Genomic DNA, 22,364 nt, shown 5'->3' on the forward strand with positions numbered 1-22,364 from the left:
TTTGGGTTTTCAGCCCATTTTTCAGCCCATTTTTCAACCATGAAATTTAAGAAATCAAAATGATCTTTCCAACCCAAACCTCTCTGGAATTCCCTGATTCTGTATCAAAATTCATTGTGCCAAAAACATGATTTTCCCCCAGTTTTTTGGGATTTTCCACATTTTTTTCCCAGATTTTCACCCAAGGTTCTCTTGGATTTGGGTTTTCAGCCCATTTTCAGCCCATTTTTCAACCATGAAATTTAAGAAATCAAAATGATATTTCCAACCCAAACCACCCTGAGATTCCCTGATAAATAAATATAATTAACAATAATTAAACCCCCCTAACCCTCAGTGTGACACTGACCAACCTGAAACCACCAAAAAGAAGAACACAGAGACAACACCCAAAATTCTCCAAATTCTCCAAATTCTCAGGTTTGTGGGATAAAAACTCTGCAGCTCCTTTGTCCCAACCTGGCCCTGAGCATCCCAAAAACCCAAATCCTTCCATGGGCATCACCCCTGGGCTGGGCTTGAATGAAAATCTGGGGTGATTTTTATCCCAAAACCAGATTCTGAACAAAAATTTGGGGTGATTTTTACTCCAAATCAGGCTCTGGGGTGATTTTTTTTTCTCCCCAACCATTCTCTGGGGTGATTTTTTTTTACCCCAAACCAGGCACTGAGCAAAAATCTGGGATGATTTTTTTTATCCCAAACCAGGCTCTGAAGTGATTTTTGTTTCCCTAAACCAGGCTCTGAATGAAAATCTGGGGTGATTTTTTTCCCCAAATCAATCTCTGGGGTGATTTTTATTTCCCCAGATCAATCTCTGGGGTGATTTTTTTTCCCAAATCAAGCTCTGGGATGATTTTTCCCCCCCAAACCATTTTCTGGGATGATTTTTTTCCACCCAATCCATTCTCTGGGGTGATTTTATTTCCCCCAATCCATTTTCTGGGATGATTTTTTCCCCCCAATCCATTCTCTGGGGTGATTTTTTTTCCCCAAACCATTTTCTGGGGTGATTTTTTTTTCCCAAACCACTCTATGGGGTGATTTTATTTCCCCCAAACCATTTTCTGGGATGATTTTTCCCCCCAATCCATTTTCTGGGGTGATTTTTTTCCCCAATCCATTCTCTGGGGTGATTTTATTTCCCCCAATCCATTTTCTGGGATGATTTTTTCCCCCCAATCCATTCTCTGGGGTGATTTTTTTCCCCAATCCATTCTCTGGGGTGATTTTATTTCCCCCAAACCATTTTCTGGGGTGATTTCCCCCAATCCAGGCTCCACCTCAGCCCCCCCAGGCCACCCAACCCCACCCTCCCCCCTCCACCCCCACCCTGTTTTCTGTCTGAAACTGCATCACAAACATCTCCAGGAAGGGACAAAAATCTTCCTTTGAACTGTTGGGAGCCCAGGGAGAGAGAAAAAAAAAATAAAAAATAAATAAATAAAAATAAAACCCAACTCCAGCTCATTTAGGATTCACAAAACAAACAACATGAACAACAAATATCACCTGAGAGAGGCACCAGCTGTCAACCTGCTCCTCTCCAGAAAATGAATTAATTAAAAGCCAACCTGATGGTAATTTAATGATTCCCCAGCTGCTGTGGCATTACACAACCCAGCCCTTGCCTCACTTGATCCTGGTTTTTATTTTTTTTATTTTTTTTTTTAGCCCAGGGATGTGCCCAGAGCTCTCCCACCATCCCAAAGGTGGCAAAATCCATTAAAAAAAATTTTTTTTAGGTGCTAAAATGCAGCTAAAAAACTTTTTTGGGTGCTTAAATCCATCCCCAAAACCTCCTTAGGTGCTCAAATCCATCCAAAAAACTTCCTTAGTTGATAAAACACAAGTTTAAAATCTTCTCAGGTTTTAAAATCCATCCCCAAAACCTCCTTAGGTCCCAAAATCCATCCCCAAAACTTTCCTAGGTCCCAAAAATCCATCCCCAAAACTTTCCTAGGTCCCAAAAATCCATCCCCAAAACCTTCTAAGTGCTCAAATCCATCCAAAAAACCTTCTTAGCTTCTCAAATCCATAAAAAATAAACTTTATTATGCCCAAAATCCATCCTCAAATCCTTCTTAGGTGCTCAAATCCATCCAAAAAAACTTTCTTAGGTGATAAATCACAAGTTTAAAATCTTCTCAGGTTTTAAAATCCATCCCCAGAACTTTCCTGGGTCCCAAAAATCCATCCCCAAAACCATTTAAGTGCTCAAATCCATCCAAGAAAACCTTCTTAAGTTCTCAAATCCATAAAAAATAAACTTTATTAGGTCCAAAATCCATCCCCAAAATCTTTTTAGGTCCCAAAATTCATAAAAAAAAATTTTAGGTTCTCAAATCCATCCAAAAAATCCTCTTAGGTTCTAAAATCCATCCCCAAAACCTTCTTAAATGCTCAAATCCATCTCCCAAAAACTTTTTAGGTGCTCAAATCCATCCTCAAAACCTCCTTAGCTCCCAAAATCCATCAACAAAAATTTTTAGGTGCTAAAATACAACTTTAAAATCTTCTCAGGTTTTAAAATCCATCCCCAAAACCTCCTTAGGTCCCAAAATCCATCCCCAAAACTTTCCTAGGTCCCAAAAATCCATCCCCAAAACCTTCTAAGTGCTCAAATCTATCCAAAAAAACCTTCTTAGCTTCTCAAATCCATAAAAAATAAACTTTATTATATCCAAAATCCATCCCCAAATCCTTCTTAGGTGCTCAAATCCATCCAAAAAAACCTTCTTAGGTTCTCAAATCCATAAAAAATAAACTTTATTAGCCCAAAATCCATCCTCAAATCCTCCTTAGGTGCTCAAATCCATCCAAAAACCTTCCAGCTCCTCCAGGAAGGAAGGACAGGACTCATCCCACACCAGCTGCACTCCCAGTCCCAACCCCATCCCACAGAACTCCCGACTGGTTTGGGTGGGAAAGGATCTGAAAAATCCTGGAATTCCATCCCATCCATGGCAGGGACAGCTCAACCAAATCCATCCATCCCAGGGATCCACAGCAAATCTGGGAATTCCAGCCCAGGCAGGAATTCCTTCCCAAGATCCCAGCCCCATCTCCCCTTTCCCAGTGGAGCCATTCCCTGTGTCCTGTCCCAAATTCCAGCTCTCCTGGAGCCCCTGCAGGCTCAAAGTTCATCCCAAATCCTTCTTTTTTCCAAGCTGGACATTCCCAGTTCTCCCAGAGCAGAGGGGCTCCAGAATCCTGGAATGGTTTAATTGGGAAGGGACCTTAAATCCCATCCCAATCCCATTTTTCCATCCCATCCCATCCCATCCCATCCCATCCCATCCCATCCCATCCCATCCCATCCCATCCCATCCCATCATGTTCAGGACATTCCCACTGTCCCAGGTGGATCCAGCCTGGCCTTGGACATTCCCAGGGATCCAGGGGCAGCCACAGCAAATCTGGGAATTCCATCCCATTCCCATTCAATCTCCCCTTTCCCAGTGGAGCCATTCCCTGTGTCCTGTCCCTCCAGGCCTTGTCCCAAATTCCAGCTCTCCTGGAGCCCCTGCAGGGACTCTGAGCATTCCCAGGAATTTTCCCTTCTCCAGGAGAACATTCCCAGCTCTCCCAGAGCAGCTCCAGGATTTATTCCACCATTCCCACGGGGAATTTTTCCCCTCCAGCTCCTGGGGAGCAGCTCAGGATGGGGAAACCCAGGAGCCCAAATTCCCAATTCCATGGGGACAAACCCTGGAGCAGCTTCACCACAACCTCCAGGAGTTCAAATCTCCCTGGAATCACTTCCAGAGGAAAAATGAGATTTCCAGAGGCTGGAGATGCCACCAGAACCTGCCCCCCATCCCTGCATTCTCCTCTGAATTTTTTGGGATTCCAGCCCAGCAGGAGGGAAGGAGCAGCAAAAAACTTTTAAAGCCATTTCCAAAAAAAAAAAAAAAAAAAAAAAAAATCAAAAAAACATCCAAACACAAAATATAAAATAAAATAAAATAAAATAAAATAAAATAAAATAAAATAAAATAAAATAAAATAAAATAAAATAAAATAAAGTAAAATAAAATAAAATAAAATAAAATAAAAGAAAGTAAAAGAAAATAATGTAAAATAAAATAAAACAAAACAAAACAAAACAAAATAAAATCAAATAAAACGAAATGAAATGAAATAAAATAAGTAGAATAAAATAAAATAAAATAATGTAAAATAAAGTAAAATAAAATAAAGTAAAATAAAATAAAATAGAACATAACATAACAAAACAAAACAAAATAAAATAAAATAAGTAAAATAAAATAAAGTAAAATAAAATAAAGTAAAATAAAATAAAATAAAATAAAATAAAATAAAGTAAAATAAAATAAAATAAAATAAAATAAAATAAAATAAAATAAAATAAAATAAAATAAAATAAAGACAAAAAACCCAAACAAACACACCAACCAGACCATGAATATTTATGAATATTTCAGAGAAAATTCTCTGACTTTTCTGAGCTGCCCAGCTGGAACTCCAGGTGGGATTTTGGGGTTTCTGTGCTCCTCTCCCTCAGTTTGAAAGGAAACTCTTGGGGACTCTGGGTTGGATATTTGGGAAATCCCCAGATATCCCCGGGAGCTCGGAGCCCATCCCGGGATGTGGCCCTGGGCACAGCTGGGGCACAGCTGGATGGGATCCCCGGGGCTTCTCCAGCCTCAGCCCCCCCGGGAGCTGCTGGGACCAGCCCGGGTTTAATCCCAGAGGAAATTTAATTCCCTGTAATCAGCAGGGCCAGGAAAAACCCTCAATAACACCTCCCAGCTGCCAAAGCGCTGGGCAGAGCTCTGAGCTCGCTGCTGAAATTAGCCCCGAGCTCACAGGGCTGGCAAGGACAGGGGCAATTACAGCAGGAGCAGCACTGAGGGGAAACACAGAGGCAAGCACGGGAAAGCAAAACAGCAGCTGAACAAACCCAAAAATGATTTGGGATTTGGGAGAGGCGAGCTGGGGAGCTGGGATTACAGCAGGAAAAAATATGAAATGAAATGATGAAATGAAATGAAATGAAATGAAATGAAATGAAATGAAATAATGAAATGAAATAGAATAGAATGAAATACAATAGAATAAAATAAAATTGGAATGGAATAGAATGAAATGAAATGGAATAGAATGAAATAGAATAGAATGAAATACAATAGAATGAAATAGAATAAAATAGAATAGAATAAAATAGGATAGAACAAAATAAAATAAAATTAGAATGGACTGGAATAGAATGGAATAGAATAAAATAGAATAGAATAAAATAAAATTGGAATGGAATGGAATGGAATGAAATGAAATGGAATGAAACAGAATGAAATTAAATGAAATAGAATAAAATAGAATAGAATAAAATAGGATAGAACAAAATAAAATAAAATTAGAATGGACTGGAATAGAATGGAATAGAATAAAATTAGAATGGAATAGAATAAAATTAGAATGGAATAAAATAAAATTGGAATGGAATAGGAAAGGAAAGGAAAGGAAAGGAAAGGAAAGGAAAGGAAAGGAAAGGAAAGGAAAGGAAAGGAAAGGAAAGGAAAGGAAAGGAAAGGAAAGGAAAGGAAAGGAAAGGAAAGGAAAGGAAAGGAAAGGAAAGGAAAGGAAAGGAAAGGAAAGGAAAGGAAAGGAAAGGAAAGGAAAGGAAAGGAAAGGAAAGGAAAGGAAAGGAAAGGAAAGGAAAAGGAAAAGGAAAAGAAAGGAAAGGAAACTCCTGGTTTTCATTCTTCAGGAATAATTAAAATGCTGAGGGAAATGGGACTGTTGGAATTGGGGTGATGATGGTTTGCAGCCCTGATTTCTCCCAGGGTGTGCAGAACCCAACATTCCCATGGGGTATCATTGCCTGAGCCATCCCAAACCCTTCCCTTTGGAATACAGTTCATCATTCCCCAAAAATCAGTGAATCCCATTGAAACCCCATCAGCACAACAGCAAGGGTTCACCACAAGATCTTCTGGGAAGAGAAAACCTTGGAAAAGCCAGGTGGTGCCAGTTTATTGTGGAAATAAATCCACAGAATCCACGGGAAAAACCCAAATTCAGCAGAATTTTCGGCCACTGGAGAAGATTTTTGTGAAAGAAACACAGATCAGCTCAGTCCCATCACTGCAGCTCTGGTTTGAATTAAATCATCAGGGATGGACCCAGCTTTAATCCTGTGCTGGGGAATCCCAAACCCAGCACCCAGCTGGATTTATCAGCACTAAAATCACGGAATCAGGGAATGTTGGGATGGGATGGGAAGGGCCTCAGAGCCCCCCCAGTGCCACCAAAAATCAGGGACATTCCTCAATGCTCCCAGCCCAGTGTCCAGCCAGTCAAGTTTTGCCACGGGGCTCACACCAAGTGTGGGAAAACTGGGAATTCCCAGCGATTCTGGGACCTGCTCCCACTGGACAAGGTCTCTCCACTTTGCAGGTGTCCCCAAACTGGGTGACAACGTGGCAGGGCCAACACCTGGGCAGGCTGGAGGGACAGCCCAACACAGGGACATCCCAAAGGACAAATTCCAAACATCCCCCCTGGAAAGGGAGAACCCTGAACCCTCCCCAACTGGTCTGGGAGCTCCAAAAATGGGATTTTGGGGTGCACAGGAAGTTTTTCCACAAGGAGAACAATAAAAATCCCAGAGACTGGTTGGAGCAGGGTGTGGGGGTGATCCCTGGGTGGTTTTTTCCCAGAGCTGGATTCTGGGGAGATTCCAGCTCAGAATTCCCCATGATTCCATGAAGCAGCAGAAAGAATTCACAAATCTGGATGAGGAACCTGCCCTGATGTCCCAGCTGCAGGCAGGAGGTGGGACTGGAGCCCTGCTGAGATCCCTTCCATCCTTTCCCATCCTTTCCCACTTTTCTATCCCTTCCCACCTTTCCTATCCTTTCCCATCCCCTTCCATCCTTTCCATCCCTTCCCAACCTTCCCATCCCTCCCATCCCATCCCATCCCATCCCATCCCATCCCATCCCATCCCATCCCATCCCATCCCATCCCATCCCATCCCATCCCATCCCCATCCATCTTTTCCCATCCCTTCCATCCTTTCCATCCCTTCCCAGCTCTTCCCAACCTTTCCAATCCCTTCCCACGTTTCCCATCCCTTCCATCCCTTCCCATCTTTTCCATCCTTTCCCATCCCATCCCTCCCCATCCTTTTCCAACCCTTCCATCCCTTCCATTCTTTCCCATCCCTTCCCATCATTTCCTATAATTTCCATCCCTTCTCATCCTTTCCATCCCTTCCCAAATTTTCTCATCCCTTCCATCCTTTCCCATCCCTTCCATTCTTTCCCATCCTTTCCCTTCCCATCCCTTCCCAATCTTTCCCATCCCTTCCATCCCTTCCATCCTTTCCATCTTTTCCATCCTTTCCCATCCTTTTCCATAATTTCCATCCCTTCTCATCCTTTCCATCCCTTCCCAAATTTTCCCATCCCTTCCATCCTTTCCCATCATTTCCATCCTTTATCCTTTCCTATCCCTTCCTATCCCTTCTCATCCTTTCCATCCTTTCCCATCCCATCCTTATCCCATCCCATCCCATCCCAGTATCTCCCAGTATCCCACTTCCCTCTCATCTCCCAGCCTGGGCTCAGGAGCCCTGACCACCAGCCCTGCCCCAGGAGAGGAAAAATCAGATTTGGGGCCAAAATCCCATTTCTGGGGGGGTTTAGGTGATCCCAGTCTCACTCCAACAAAAACCAGGACTTCCTTCCCCTCCCACCTGTGTCACCCCCACAACTCAATTTAATTTTCCTGCAAGTGCCAAACATCACATCCATGCTAAAAACTCAGTCCAGCCTGGATCCCATCTCCATGGAAACTCCCCAACCCCAACCCCAACTCCTCAACAGCTCAGAGCAGCACCTTGGAGCTTTCAAACCTTCCAATCCCCACCTTTTACCCCAAAATCTGATTTTTTTTTTAAGGTCCAGCATTTCAGTGAACATCAGGAAAAGCAGCTCAGAAAAAAAAAAAAAAAAAAAAAATCCTCCAACCTGCCCTGGAGGTGGGAGCCACAAAGAGCCCAAGTGCTCCTGGAAAAGGTAAATATTCCCAAGAAATCCCAGGGAGCACCCACAGGTGCTCAGCAGGGCAAGGCTCCTGTTTGTTGACTGTAAACATCCCCTGGGTGCCAAAACCTGGGGATGAGGTGGAGCAGGGATTGCGTGGGGGGAAGAGAAAGTGGCTGCAGGAGCCCCTCCCCACCCAGCCCGACCCTCACCTGGCTCCTGGAAAAAAAAAACACTTTCTTTAAGCAGTAAATCTCGAATTTAAGCAGTAAATCTCGAATTTAAACAGTAAATCTCAAATTTGAACAGTAAATCTCAAATCTAAGCAGTAAATCTCAAATTTAAGCAGCAAATCTCAAATTGAAGTTGGAAATTTTATAGGGAATTTGGTATTTTGGGTGCTCAAATCCATCCCCAAAACCTCCTTAGCTCCCAAAATTTATCCAAAAATCTTTCTTAGGTTCTAAAATCTATCCCCAAAATTTTCTGAGGTGTTCAAATTAATTCAGAAAAACTTTCTTATGTCCTAAAATCCATCCCCAAAACCTTCTTAGGTCCCAAACCCCATTTGATATGGGAAAAATTGTCACAAACCCCATTTGATATGGGGGAAATTATCCCAAATCCCATTTGATATGGGGGAAATTATCCCAAATCCCATTTGATATGGGAAAAATTGTCACAAACCCCATTTGATATGGGGTAAATTATCCCAAATCCCATTTGATATGGGGGAATTATCCCAAATCCCATCTGATATGGGGGAAATGTCACAAACCCCATCTGATATGGGGGAAATGTCACAAATCCCATTCTCTCCATAGAGAATTATCCCAAACCCCATTCTCTCCAGGAGGAATTGTCCCAAACCCCATTCTCTCTGGGGGAATTATCCCAAACCCCATTCTCTTTTAGGGGAATTATCCCAAACCCCATTCTCTCCAGGAGGAATTATCCCAAACCCCATTTTCTCTGGGGGAATTGTCCCAAACCCCATTTTCTCCGGGGGGAATTATCCCAAACCCCATTCTCTTTTAGGTGAATTGTCCCAAACCCCATTCTCTCCATAGGGAATTATCCCAAACCCCATTCTCTCTGGGGGGAATTATCCCAAACCCCATTCTCTTTTAGGGGAATTATCCCAAACCCCATTCTCTCCAGGGGGAATTATCCCAAACCCCATTCTCTCTGGGGGGAATTATCCCAAACCCCATTCTCTTTTAGGTGAATTGTCCCAAACCCCATTCTCTCCAGGAGGAATTACCCCAAACCCCATTCTCTCTGGGGGAATTATCCCAAACCCCATTTTCTCTGGGGGAATTATCCCAAACCCCATTCTCTCCATAGGGAATTATCCCAAACCCCGTTCTCTCCAGGGGGAATTACCCCAAACCCAAATCTCTCCAGGGGAAGATGCTGGAGCCTCTCCCTCAGCTCTCCTACAGAACCCACAGCTCATCCCAAGCTCCTGGCTCAGCCTCTCCTGCTCCCCCCCGGCCAGGGAAGAGTTAACCACGAATAAAAAGGTGAGATTCCCCCTTTTCCCCTTCCAGCTCTCTGCCCTTCCTCCCATTCCCCAGCCCGGAGCCCCACTGCTGCCAGCCCTGGAGGGGAAGCAATATCCATTTTCCCTTCAGAGCAGGGCACAGCCTTTCATTTCAGCCTCCTGCCTGCAGCTGGAGCTGCCTTTTAACTGCTGGGCTGCAGAGTGAGGACAGTTTTATATGGGGGGAAAGGCTGCAAAGGCCACTTTAATATGGTCACATGTGGCAGGGGGGAGCTGCTCTGGTAATGAGGGGCAGGGGGATGTGGCACTTCCCATCTGGCTGCTCTGCACAGCAGGGAAAAGCCTCTCCTGGCTGTTTGAGGACAGGCCCCACTGCAGTAAAACCAGAAATAAATGAGGAATGGAAGTGTGAGGAGGAGATGCCCTCTAATGTTGGAGGCTGGCAGCACATCTGTGGAATGGGGGGATTGGGAGAGAGGGGAAGGGGTGAGGGGAATTTGGGGTGTCCTGGGGTTTTGGGGTTGCCCACAGCTGGGAGAGGTTCCCCACAGGCTGAGGGTGCCAGGGCTCAGCTCTGTGGTCACGGCCACCCGTGTTTGTGTTGGTGTGGCCCCGGAGCAGTGACCCTGCAGTGACCTGGGAAGGTCCTTCCTGTGCTGTCCCAGCCTGTCCTGCCCTGTCCTAGACTGTCCTAGACTGTCCCATCCAGTCCTGTCCTGTCCCAGCCTGTCCTGTCTTGTCCTGTCCTGTCCCATTCTGTCCCAGCCTGTCCTGCCCTGTCCCAGCCTGTCCTGCCCTGTCCTAGACTGTCCCAGCCTGTCCCATCCAGTCCAGTCCTGTCCCAGCCTCTCCTGTCCCAGCCTGTCCCATCCACTCCTGTCCTGTCCCATCCTGTCCCAGCCTGTTCCAGTTTGTCCTGTCCTGTCCCAGCCTGTCTCAACCTCTCCTTTCCTGTCCCAGCCTGTCCTGTCCCATCCCATCCAATCCAGTCCTGTCCCATCCCCATTCCGATCAGTCCTGTCCCATCCTGTCCCAGTCTGAACTGTCCCATCCAGTCCTGTTCCATCCCCATTCTGACCAGTCCTGTCCCAGCTTGTCCCATCCAGTCCTGTCCTGTCCCAGCCTGTCCTGCCCTGTCTCAGCCTGTCCCAGTCTGAACTATCCTGTACAATCCCATTATCCCATCCCATCCCATTATCCCATCCCATCCCATCCCATTATCCCATCCCTGGATCCCATCCCATCCCATTATCCCATCCCTGGATCCCATCCCATTGTCCCATCCCAGACTCCCCACCCAGGACCCAAGCTGCTCACAGTGAACATCCCCCAGATTCAGTCCCTTGAGCCCAACCCCTCTGGTTCCCCCCAGCCCTTCCCTCAGTGCCATCCCCTCCTGGGAGCCAAATCCCTGGATCTGGAGCTCGGGCCCCTCCTGCAGCCCTGGGAGGGTCAGCAATGGGGGATGTCAGAGCAAAACTCCCCTGAGCTGTTCCCACTCCAGCCTCTCCCTCCCCTGCCAGACCAGGATTTGCAGAAGTGATTCTCCAGGATTTTGTGTGATGATGTCAGCAGGGATCTCCTCCTGACCCCCAGCAGCAGCACCAAATATCAATATAAAACTCAATAAATGGGATTTTGGTCTCCTCCCATCCCAGGGAGGATGAACACACCTGGATGTGCCTCTCACCTCAAACCCTCTCCCCTCAAGGAAAATCCCATCCCAAAAATCCCACCCTGAGCAGAGCAGGCTGCTCACCTCCCTGTTTCATGATAAATTTAAAATCCATTAAAACTTTATCAGCAGCGAGCTGCCAGGGAAACAAATGGATTCAGGACGAGCCCCACAGGGTCTTCCATGTGAGGAAAAAAGTGCAGAAAACCCCTGGGGGACACTGCTGGGGGGAAAGGAGGGATCCAAACCCCAGAGTTTCCAGCTCTCATCAGGGATCTCATCCATGAGAGGGAAAAAATAAATTACAATTAGGGGAAAAGCATCTTTGAGGAGGATGAAGGGCAGCTCCAGAGGGAAATGTAGGGAAGGGAAAAGAACCTGCAGCAAATCCTGCCCTATTTCCACAGTGCTGTGGTTCAGGATCCCAGAGAGATCCCAAAAAGATCCTGAAATTGTGGGGTTCAGGATCCCAGAGAGATCCCAAAATCATCCTGAAATTGTGGGGTTCAGGATCCCAGAGAGATCCCAAAAACATCCTGAAATTGTGGGGTTCAGGATCCCAGAGAGATCCCAAAAACATCCTGAAATTGTGGGGTTCAGGATCCCAGAGTGATCCCAAAATCATCCTGAAATTGTGGGGTTCAGGCTCTTAGAGAACCAAAAAGATCCTGAAATTGGGATGATCCCTCTGCCTGGATCCCCATCCCACAGCTCCACTGGGAAATGTTTGGGTTGGAAAAAAATCCCATTTGCACTGTGATTATTGTGTTCTCCCCTGGCAGAATATGGGGAGAAGGGAGAAATAAAACCAGGATAAACTGGTAAATAAATCAGGATAAACTGGTAAATAAACAAGGATAAACTGGTAAATTAAACCAGGATAAACTGATAAATAAACCAGGATAAACTGGTAAATTAAACCAGGATAAAATGATAAATAAATCAGGATAAACTGGTAAATAAACCTCCTGTTCTGAGCACAGCCAGCACAGGCTGCACCCTCTGTACTGGCACAGCCCTTTCCCAAATTTGGGTTGTGCCCGTTTTCGAGGCAATAATCCACAAAAATTGATCCAAACAGAAAATTCCTGATAAAGGGATGGTGGGAAGTCCTCAGAGGTCACAGTCTGAGGATGGGGAAGCACATGTGGGATGTTGGGAGGGGATGGTCGTGGAATGAGAGGACTCTGGAAGGGATGGAGAACCCACACAGGACCTCAGGAAGGTCAAAAAGCCAAAGGAATCAAGGTCAGGACAATGATGGGGGAGCAGGGATGGAGATCAGCCCTGGGAGGAGGATTTGGGATGTTGGGATGAGGCTGGAATGGGCTGATCCCAAGGAAAGGTGGGAATTGTGTCCCTGTGCCCCAGGCTCAGGTGAGACCCCACCTGCAGAGCTGCCCCAGCCCTGCATCCCAAACTCAGGAGGACGTGGAGCTGCTGCAGAGAGTCCAGAGGAGATGATGGAAATGCTGCCAGGATTCTGGAGCCAGGCTGGGAGAGCTGGGAATGTTCCCTGGAGAAGGGAAAATTCCAGGGAATGCTCAGAGTCCCTGCAGGGGCTCCAGGAGAGCTGGAATTTGGGACAAGGCCTGGAGGGACAGGACACAGGGAATGGCTCCCACTGGGAAAGGGGAGATGGGGCTGGGATCTTGGGAAGGAATTCCTGCCTGGGCTGCAATTCCCAGATTTGCTGGGGCTGCCCCTGGGCCAGTTCCAATAATTTCCAATAATTTCCAATAATTTCCAATAATTTCCAACCATTTCCAACCATTTCCAGCCAGTTCCACCCAGCTCCAGCTGGATGCAGACAGGCCCTTTGTGACACGGGGCTGTGCCCACTGTGACCCCACAGCCCTGGGGACACTGCCAGGGATCCCCCAGAGCATCCCAGAGCCCCCCAGGCTCAGGATCACAGAGATGGCAGAGAAGGGAAATCCCAAATTCCAGCCCAGGAAGGGACCACCGAGACCCCAGAGGAGGGAGCAGGTGAGGGAGGGGAGACAGAGAGCTGGGGTGGGAGAATGGGATAATGGGAGAATGGGATGGGATGGGATGGGATGGGATGGGATGGGATGGGATGGGATGGGATGGGATGGGATGGGATGGGATGGGATGGGATGGGATGGGATGGGATAATGGGATGGGATGGGATGGGATGGGATGGGATGGGATGGGATGGGATGGGATGGGATGGGATGGGATAATGGGATGGGATGGGATGGGATGGGATAATGGGATGTACCAAGGATTGCTTCCCACAGCTCCTCCTGCCTGCAGGTGGGACACAGGGAATAACCAGAGGTGGGACATGGGAAACAAGCAGAGATGGGACACAGGGAATGGCAGGTGGGACACAGGGAATGGCAGGTGGGACACAGGGAATGGCAGGTGGGGACATAAAGAGCCACAGATGGAACACAGAGAACACAGGGGGGATACAGGGAAGTGCAGGTGGGACACTGGGAATAACAAGTGGGACACAGGGAATCATGGGTGGGACACAGGGAACAACCAGAGATGGGACACAGGGAACAAAGCACAGACAGGACACGGGAAAGGACCAGAGATGGGACACAGGGAATGGTCCCAGCCTGAGGTGGGACACTGGCAGGTAAAGGTGGCACACAGGTACAGTGGGGCACAGGGAACAAATCCCAGACAGGACATGGGAAACAATCAGAGATGGGACACAGGGAATGGTCCCAAGCTGAGGTGGGACACTGGCAGGTGTTCCTTTTAACTGAACTGAAGGAAGCAGACACAGGTAAAGGTGAGACACAGGTGCAGTGGGACACAGGGAACAACCAGAGATGGGACACAGGGAATGGCAGGTGGGACACTGGGAATAACAGGAGGGACACTGACAGGTAAAGATGAGACACAGGTACAGGTGGGACACAGGGCACACACACAGGTGTGACAGGACAGCTGAAGGTGGCACAGTGGGACACAGGGAATGGCAGGTGTGACAAGGACAGGTGAAGGTGGCACAGTGGGACACAGGGAATGGCAGGTGGGACAGGACAGCTGAAGGTGGCACAGTGGGACACAGGGCACACAGCACAGGTGTGACAGGACAGCTGAAGGTGGCACAGTGGGACACAGGGCACACAGCACAGGTGTGACAAGGACAGCTGAAGGTGGCACAGTGGGACACAGGGCAGCCATGGCCATTCCCTGTGGGATGATGCTGCCAGATCCAGCAGCCCAGAGAGCCACCCCAGAGCCCTGGGGACAGCTCCTGGGGACAGCTGTGGCAGCAGCCAGGGCCACCCTCCCCCCTCTGTCCCCGCAGGTGGCCGTGCCCCGAGCCAGGCTGGCCCGGGAGGGGACAGCAGCGGCCAGGCCCTGCCAGGGGCCACCCCCAGTGTCCCCAGGGGCCAGGCCAGGTGTCCCCAGTGTCCCCAGTGTCCCCAGGGGCCAGGCCAGGTGTCCCCAGTGTCCCAAGAGGCCAGGCCAGGTGTCCCCAGTGTCCCCAGTGTCCCAAGAGGCCAGGCCAGGTGTCCCCAGTGTCCCCAGTGTCCCCAGAGGCCAGGCCAGGTGTCCCCAGGGTCCCCAGGGGCCAGGCCAGGTGTCCCCAGTGTCCCCAGTGTCCCCAGAGGCCAGGCCAGGTGTCCCCAGTGTCCCCAGTGTCCCAAGAGGCCAGGCCAGGTGTCCCCAGTGTCCCCAGTGTCCCCAGAGGCCAGGCCAGGTGTCCCCAGGGTCCCCAGGGGCCAGGCCAGGTGTCCCCAGTGTCCCCAGTGTCCCCAGGGGCCAGCCCAGGTGTCCCCGGTGTCCCCAGGGGCCAGCCCAGGGCCAGGCTGAGCAGCTGGGGGAGCTCTCCAGGTGCCAGAGGGTCCTGCAGGGCTGGACAGCAGCTGAGCCAGCAGGGCTGGGGCTGTGCCCGAGCTGGAGGAAGAGTGGGAGCAGCAGGAACGGAGGGATAACCAGGGTGGGAAACGCTGAGGTGATGGAGCCCAGCTGCAGCAAACTCCACCGTGGTCACTCAGCCCCTGGACCCTGCTGAGACCCTGCTGGCAGAATTCCCACGGAAATTCCCAGGAAAACCCCCAGGGAAAGGCTGCCCAGAGGAGAAGTGCAGCTGCATCCCAGAGCACACAGAGCTGAGACCCCCTGAGGGTCTCTGGACACGGAGGGACCCTTCCCCAGGGAGCCCCTGGGTGTGCTCCAGGCATCACACAGCCATGGACTGGCAGGGGGGGAAGGGAAGGAACCTTGCAGACATCCCCCAAAATTCCTCCAGCCTGGCTCTGAGCAATTCCAGGAAGAAAAAACCCGGCTGAACCTTCCCACCCAACACCTGTGTGCAAAAACACGTCCTGGAGCATCCCAGCAAAGCAGATTTTGACACAGCCCCGCCCTTGTCCTTCGGTTAACAGTGAAACCATGACAAGATGCAACAGGAGCAGCTTTTCAGGGCCCTGGTTTTCCCAACAAGTCTGTATCCTGGAGGATCCCGTGGGTTTCGGTGCCACACCACAGCCAGGGCAGGCAGGAGTCAGCAGAGGGGATGGGGGAGCCACAGCCCTGCTCCCCACACACCCCCTGGGCTGCCTAAACCCGACAAAAAGGTGAAACCCCAACATCACAAGTCCCCCAGACCTCCAGCTCCCACCTCCAAACCATAAAAGAGCTTTTTTTTTTTTTTTTCCCCCACAGCCAAACCCTGTGGATTCCAAAGGAAAACCCTCTCTGAGGGCAGCACCAACATCCCAACTTTTATCTGCAGAGATTTCACAGCTTTCCCATCCAGCACGACCCCAAAACCCTTTTTTTTTTTAATTTTTTTTTTTTTTTTTTTTTGTGGAGCTTCTCCCATTCCCACTGCTGCAGCCACTCCTGGAATTGTTCATTGTGCAGCTTCCAGGTTTTCCTGAACAAAGGACTGAAACAAATGGGGGCAAAATGCGTCAGAAGCTTGTCCTGGATGTTGCTCACCCCCTTTTTTTTTTTTTTTTTCCTTTTTTTTTTTTTTTTCCTGCACAAATATTTGTAAACATGCAGAGAATTCGTGTCCAGCCAGCTTGGGGACCCTTCATAAAACCTGGGATTTATTGCAAACAGGATGGGAATCATTTCCCAGCTTGTAGGGTTTTAGGATGGGAAACATAAAGAGCAGGAAAAGAGTGGGGGCAGCTGCTCTGAGCCCTGCTGGGGAGGGATGGAAAAGGGGGAGGAGAGTGGGAATTTACAGCTCCAGAGCCCCCCAAAAACACCCTCCCAAAAAAAAAAAAAAAAAAAAAAAAAAAAAAAGGAAAAATTCTGGAGTTTCTGGGAGAATACCTCGGGGTTTATTCATGGATGGAGGCCCAGGGAACAACAGGAGGGTGGAAACAGCCTCAAGCTGTGCCAGAGGAGCTGGAAATTTGGGAAAATTCCTGGTGGGAAGGGTGGGGTGGAGTCCCCATCCCTGGGGATGTGGCACTTGGGGACATGTGGCAGTGCTGGCCCTGGTGAGCTCAGAGAGCTTTTCCACCCTCAGCAATTCCATGATTTTATGATCTGCAGCCTCTCCTGGCAGTCTCAGAGTTCCTCTGTTCCCACTCACAAAATCCTCCCATCCATGTCCAATCCTTCCATTTTCCATGATTCCCACAGAGCCACTGAAGCTTCACCTCTCACAGGGCTCCCTCCCCCTCCAATTTTAGGGATAATCAGGAAAAACTGGAACTGCTCACCAGGCTTGGATTTGAGTTTTTGTATGTCCCCAAAAAGTGGCACAGAAAGAGATTTTTGTTCATTTTTAGGAGGCAAAATGAGCCCTGAAAATGGAATATCAGCATCAGCCCAGAGGGGCTGGGACAGGAGAGGAAGGACAAGGATGAGGATGCACAACCAGTCCCAGATTCCAGATTTTCCCCTTTGGAAAATCACAGCATGGGACAAAAAACAGAAGGAGGAATTAAAATTAATAAAAAGGAGGGAAAAAAAAAAATCCACAGAGGGGCTGGGCAGGCCTGGAGATCCCCAAAATTCACATGGAAAAGGTTTGGAGATTCCTGATTTTATTTTGATTTTGAGGAGACTTGGAGCAACTTTTCCATGAATTAGGTGTCCCTGCCCTTGGGATTAGATGGGATTCAAGGTTCTTTCCAACCCAAACCATTCCATGGGCAGAGGATGAGGAAAGAGTGGGAATTCACCCTTTAAACTGAGTTTTACCTTAGAACACATTCTCCAGGGAAATTCCTTCCAAATCACTTCACTTCCCCCCCTCTATCACTTGTTATTTTTGAGATATTTCCCCTCTGGACACCCCCCCAGGGGCAGCTCAGGCGTTTTCCAAACATTCCTGGGACCCTCCTGAGCCCCAAAGGCAGGAAACAGCAAATCCTGGGAAGAGCCTTCCCAGGCCTGCTGGAATTCAGGGTGGCTCATTCAAGGTGAACATTCCCAAAAAAAAAAAAAAAAAAATCCTGATGGCCTTGGAGCTCCCTGCATCCAGCAGCTCCAGAGAGGCTAAAATTCCTTAAAAAAAGACCTTGGAAATTACTGGGGAAAGGTGCTGCAGTAAAAGCTGGAAAAAAAAAATGATGGGAGGAATTCCAGAACTTTCAGCAGCTGAGCTGGGCCAAAATTCCAGAATGGAGGAGAAGAGGAGTGGGAAAATCAGGAAATATTTAGGAATTCTGCCAGTGGTGCAGGATTTGGGGATCCTGGGAAAGCAGAGGGTGTCCCTGGATTTATCCAGGATTTAATGTGCTTTTCCACAGTATTCCCAGTGTGGATGTCCCTGAATGGAAGAGGGACAGCTGGATAAATAAATAAACAAATAAATAAATGAATAAAGAAATGAATAAATAAATAAATAAATGAATAAATCATCAGGGGGGTGGTGAATTCCAGAGGGTTGGGATCAAGGAGCTGCTCCCCAAAGGGAGCTGGTGACAAGTGGGGACCAGGGCAGGGCCAGTGCTGGGACATGTCCAGCTCCCAGTGACTCCAAACTGGGGGAAAAGTCACAGAATCGTGGAATTCTAAAGGATGGAATCACCTCCAGGATCACTGGGTCCAAATACTCCCCCAGCACTGCCCCATGTCCCCAATGTCACATCCCCAGGGAATCCCCCAGGGATGGGCACTCCAAACCTCCCAGGGCATCCCAATCCCTGACCCCCCTTTCCATGGAGAAATTCCCCAATTCCCACCCTGGGGCCGTTCCCTCTCCTCCTGTCCCTGTCCCTGTTCCCAGATCCCAAATCCCCCCGGTGTCCCCTCCTGGCAGGGAGTTGTGCAGAGCCACAAGGTCCCTGAGCCTCCTTTGCTCCAGCTGAGCCTTCCCAGCTCCTCAGGAATTCTCCATTCCCTTCCCATTTCCCTCAGGAATTCTCCATTCCCTTCCCATTTCCCTCAGGAATTCTCCATTCCCTTCCCATTTCCTCAGGAATTCTCCAGCCCCTTCCCATTTCCCTCAGGAATTCTCCATTCCCTTCCCATTTCCTCAGGAATTCTCCATTCCCTTCCCATTTCCCTCAGGAATTCTCCATTCCCTTCCCATTTCCCTCAGGAATTCTCCAGCCCAAAAGAACCAACACTGAGACATTCCATGAATTTCCACCATTCATGACTAACAGAACTGGGCACTGAGAGCAGGATGGGACTGAGGGAACCAGAGTAAAAACAGCCCCAAATCCAAATTCCCAGGACAAATACAGCTCAGGACCATTGAGAGCAGGATGGGATTGAGGGAATTAGGATGAAATCATCCCCACATCCAAATTCCCAGGAAAAACAGAACTGACCATTGATAGCAGGATGGAATTGAGGGAATCAGGACAAATCCAGCCCCAAATCCAAACTCCCAGGACAAACAGAACTGGGCACAGAGAGCAGGATGGGATTGAGGGAACCAGGATGAAAACAGCCCCAAATCCAAATTCCCAGGACAAACACAGCTCAGGACCACTGAAAGCAGGATGGAACTGAGAGAATCCATCCCCAAATCCAAACTCCCAGGCCATTCCCCAGCCCTGGGAAAGCTCTGCTTTCCCCTCAGCTGACTCTATGGCAGGAAAAACCTCTTTATTCCTTCCCCCCTCCCTTTTCCAGCTCTGTTTTCCAGGGGGAACATTTCCAACATGCCCTCTCACCCCCCAGCCCCCAGAGTGGTTTCTGTGCTGTGCTGCCCTGGCTGCAGGAGGTCAGGGGGTGACAATGGCAGAGCTGTGACAATCCCCCCAGCCCAGCCTGGCCAGGCTCCAGCAGCACGTAGGACAGCCTGGTTATCACAGGTCACTGACACTCTAATGGCTTTTCCTGTGGCCCTTATCAATGCTGTGCACAAAGTGGCTCCCCCAGCCTTCCCCTGTGATCTCAGAGTCTGTTTATGGCTATCTCCCCTCTCCAGGCACCAGCCCAGGCAGCAGACGCTGAGAAATGCCAGGACTCAGCCAGGGACAGGCTGCAAAGTGCCTGAGATGAACAAGGAGTCACTGCACAATCAGGATTCTTTTTTTTTTTTTTTTTTTTTTCAAAGAAAACTCGTCCAGCCTGAGCTCTGAAATGAAAGAAGAGCAGAGTTTCCATGGTGGGGTTTGTGCGGTGGAATAAAAGGAACAAGTGGTGCTACAAAGAGATTAAAAAAAAGGTTTGGTTTCATCTGAAAGGCAGAGCTGGGGGGCTCTGGGTGTTGGGGTTGTGGTTCCTGAAGAGTTTTCTATGATTCCCACAGAGCCACTAAAGCTTCACCTCGCACAGGGCTGCCTCTCCCTCCAATTTTAGGGATAATCAGGAAAAACTGGAACTGCTCACCAGGCTTGGATTTGGGATTTTGAATGTCCCCAAGAAGTGGCAAAGAGAGATTTTTGCTCATTTTTAGGAGCCAAAAGAAGCCCTGAAAATGGAATATCAGCATCAGCCCAGAGGGGCTAAAGTGGTGTTACAAAGAAAAAAAATAAAAAGGTTTGGTTTCATCTGAAAGGCAGAGCTGGGGGGCTCTGGCTGCTGGAAGAGCCTCCCTCGTGCTTTGAAAGGAGAATTTTGGTTGTTGTTTTGATTTTGGTATTTCTGGGGGGGATGCTGAGCCCCTCAGAGGGTTCCCCTGCCCAATCCCACCCCAAAAAAAAGCTGGAAAAGGAGGATTGGGGCAGCAGCACCACACCTGGGAGAGGAATTAAAATGATTTAAACATAGGGCTGGGGCAGAACCAGGATCTGTGGGATATCCCAATGGAATCTGTCCAGCCAAAGTGGGAATTTCACCTTGAGCCCAGTGATATCCCAGTGATAATTCCAAAAATAATTCCAAAAGAAAACCTTGTTTCTCCTCCCAAGGCTGTGCTGGCTTTGCACTAAGAGATACAAAACTTGTCCTTCCCTCAAAAATTCCCAAGGAGAGCTGTCCCAAATGGATACAGGCTGTCCACCCTGACAAGATATTCCTGCATGGATTGCTCTCAGGAAAACAGGAGGGTTATTATTAACTGTTTTTTTTTTTTTTTTTTACCTTTTTAATGCATTTTCTGCATCAAAGCAGCTCGAGGGTTGGGGGAGAGAGGCAGCACAGATAAAAATGTCAGTGGTGAGATAGGAGAAATTTATAGCAAATCCCTCTCAGCTCCCATTTATCTCCATTCTCCAGCTCTGGATTCTCCAGAAATCCTTCAGCAGCTCCAGCTTCAAGGCTGTTTTTCACCTCGGAATTTTCTCCCTGTGCTGCTGCTGCTGCCTCTGTTTTTTGGGCACTTGTTCTTTTCCCTGGAATGACCCCTTTGTAGCTGGGATCAAAGAGCTGGGAGTGTCAATCCCAGTGTCTTCAGGAACATGTGAAGAACCTCAAAGTAATTGGGAAGCAATTAGCACAAAGCTAAAAAAACCCTCAACCAGCACCAAACAGGCACAGGGAGGAGTTTCAGGGACTTAAATCACCCCCAGACAACTTTTTGGGAGCACCTTCAGTGCAGCCCACTCTGCCTGGAGTTTTGTTGGTTTTTTTTTTTGGTTTTTTTTTTGGCTTTTTTCTTTTTTTAATTTTTTTTTTTTCTGCTTTCTGCCTCGCTGCAGCTTACTGGAAACATGAAACACAAAACTGGCTTTTCATTTTGTGTTGTGTAAAGTGAAGCCATCCCATGGCTTGGCCTGGAAATCCAAGGAACCTCCAGCAGCTGCTGAGATGCTGCTGCAGATAAAGGAGCTGGCCCAGGCCTCACCTCTGCTGGTTTATTTTGGATATTGATCAAAGCAGCCCCAGAGTCACACAGGTTTTGGTCAGAGGCAACATAAAAGATCAACCCATCAATGGTGAAATCACATTCTGGGGTTATATTTTTTTTTTTTCTTCTTTTAGTTCATAATATTGTCATTTTTCCACATCAATGGTGAAATCACCTCCTGGGTTTGGTCTTGAAATCAAAATATTGTCATTTTTCCACATCAATGGTTAAATCACCTTCTGGGTTTGGTCTTGAAACCAAAATATTGTCATTTTTCACAGCTCCTGTCCCAGAGCTGATGCCAGCAGAGCCCCCCAGGTGCAGGTGAATGTCCTGAGACAGCCCAGGCTGCTGAGCTCAGCCTAGCTGGGCTTAGGCTCAGCTCAACCGACCCTAAAACCCTGGGTTGGCTGCCAGTGCCCCTCCTGAAACCCCTCACAGGTTTGGGATGGAGGAACCCTGAAGGATTTGGGATGTTTTGGCTGATACCTGCAAAAACCCAAACCCTTCCCACGCTCATTTCTCCCTCAGCTCAGCAAAAGGCAGCTCCTTCCTCAGGAAAGGAACTGGGAAAAAAATCCCAAAAAACATCCCAGGAGAGCCTGAAAAGGCTGAACAGAACCTGGGCTGGGCTAAAACTCTAAATCCTAAAATTCTCATGCTTTGGACTTGCCTTAAACCATTCATAAATTCCTGGTTTGGGATGGAGGCACCCCAAAGATTTGGGGTTTTTTTATTTGATATCTGCAGAAATCCACGCCTGTCTCATTCCAGAGCCCCTTCCTGACCAGGAAAGGGATTTATGGGATGAACAATCCCAAAAACCATCCCAGGAGAGCCTGAAAAGGCTGAATAGAACCTCAAATCAGAGCAACTGATCCTAAAATTCTCATGCTTTGGGTTTGCCTTAAACCATTCATAAATTCCTGGTTTGGGATGGAAGCACCCCAAAGATTTGGGATTTTTTTATTTGACATCTGCAGAAATCCATGCCTGTCTGAGTCCAGAGCCCCT

The 22,364-nt window shown here is 48.2% G+C and overlaps 1 protein-coding gene across 1 annotated transcript in view; it reads right to left on the reverse strand.

Moving 5' to 3' along the window:
* Positions 1-22,364, reverse strand: part of EXOC6B (exocyst complex component 6B) — a 271,894-nt gene that overhangs the window by 131,040 nt on the left and 118,490 nt on the right. The window lies entirely within an intron of this gene.

Source organism: Oenanthe melanoleuca, chromosome 4 (genome assembly GCF_029582105.1).
Source record: "Oenanthe melanoleuca isolate GR-GAL-2019-014 chromosome 4, OMel1.0, whole genome shotgun sequence".
Taxonomy (NCBI): domain Eukaryota; kingdom Metazoa; phylum Chordata; class Aves; order Passeriformes; family Muscicapidae; genus Oenanthe; species Oenanthe melanoleuca.